This window comes from Lathyrus oleraceus, chromosome 7, assembly GCF_024323335.1.
Source record: "Lathyrus oleraceus cultivar Zhongwan6 chromosome 7, CAAS_Psat_ZW6_1.0, whole genome shotgun sequence".
Lineage (NCBI taxonomy): Eukaryota > Viridiplantae > Streptophyta > Magnoliopsida > Fabales > Fabaceae > Lathyrus > Lathyrus oleraceus.
In genome coordinates, this window is record NC_066585.1 from 262,094,171 (window position 1) to 262,095,185 (window position 1,015).

At 41.7% G+C, this 1,015-nt stretch overlaps 1 non-coding gene across 1 annotated transcript; it reads right to left on the reverse strand.

Annotated features, from left to right (window-relative positions):
• Positions 1 to 229: 229 nt before the first annotated feature.
• On the reverse strand, positions 230 to 336 carry LOC127109239 (small nucleolar RNA R71). Its single transcript, XR_007796569.1, has one exon. It is a non-coding gene; the product is annotated as a small nucleolar RNA R71 (small nucleolar RNA).
• Between the last annotated feature and the right edge of the window lie 679 nt (positions 337 to 1,015).

The window sequence follows — 1,015 nt, forward strand, 5'->3', positions numbered from 1 at the left end:
AAATCCTACCGAGGATCCAAACCTTCATTTATCCGTATTTGTCCAATACGCTGATACCGTTAAAGCTAATGGTGTCACTTCAGAGGCAATTCGACTTCGTCTCTTTCCTTTCTCGTTAAGAGATAAAGCTAGAAAATGGCTTCAGTCTCTTCCTTCCAACTCAGTCACCACATGGAATGAGTTGAAGAAAGTCTTTCTTGCCCGATATTTTCCTCCAAGCAAAACAGCTATGTTGAGAGCCCAGATAAATGGATTTAAGCAAAAAGACAACGAGTCTCTTTTCGAAGCATGGGAAAGATACAAAGACATGATGAGACTTTGCCCACACCATGGTTTAGAGGACTGGTTAGTAATTCATACCTTTTATAATGGTCTCTTGTACAACACAAGGTTAACAATAGACGCCGCCGCCGGTGGTGCGCTTATGGATAAACCTTACGCTGACGCTTATCAACTTATCAAGAGCATGGCCCAAAATCATTATCAGTGGGGAAGCGACCGAACAATGGTAGAGAAACCTCAAACAAAAGGGGGCATGTACGAGATAAGTAGCCTTGATCATGTTAATGCAAAAGTGGATGCTCTTGCCCAGAAAATTGAAAGTTTAAATGTATCACCTCCAGCCACCGTGGTTGCCGTAACTCAAAATTGCAAAGTCTATGGAATTCAAGGTCACACGCCTACAGATTGTCAACTCCTAACAGGAATTCAAACAGAGCAGGTGAACTATGCTCAAGGAAATCCCTACTCGCATACCTATAACTCAAACTGGAAGAACCATCCTAACTTTTCATATAAAAGTAACAACGCTCTATACGCACCAGGTCAAGCTCCCAGTCAAGCCCCAGCTATACCTCCTGGATATCAAAAGCCGACCCTATCTACACCTAACAATAACGTTCCTAGGAAATCCAATTTGGAAATCATGATGGAGAACTTCATAGCTTCTCAACAGCAAACCAATAAAGAGTTCTTAAACCAGAATGTACACACTAACGAACAGATTAAACAACTA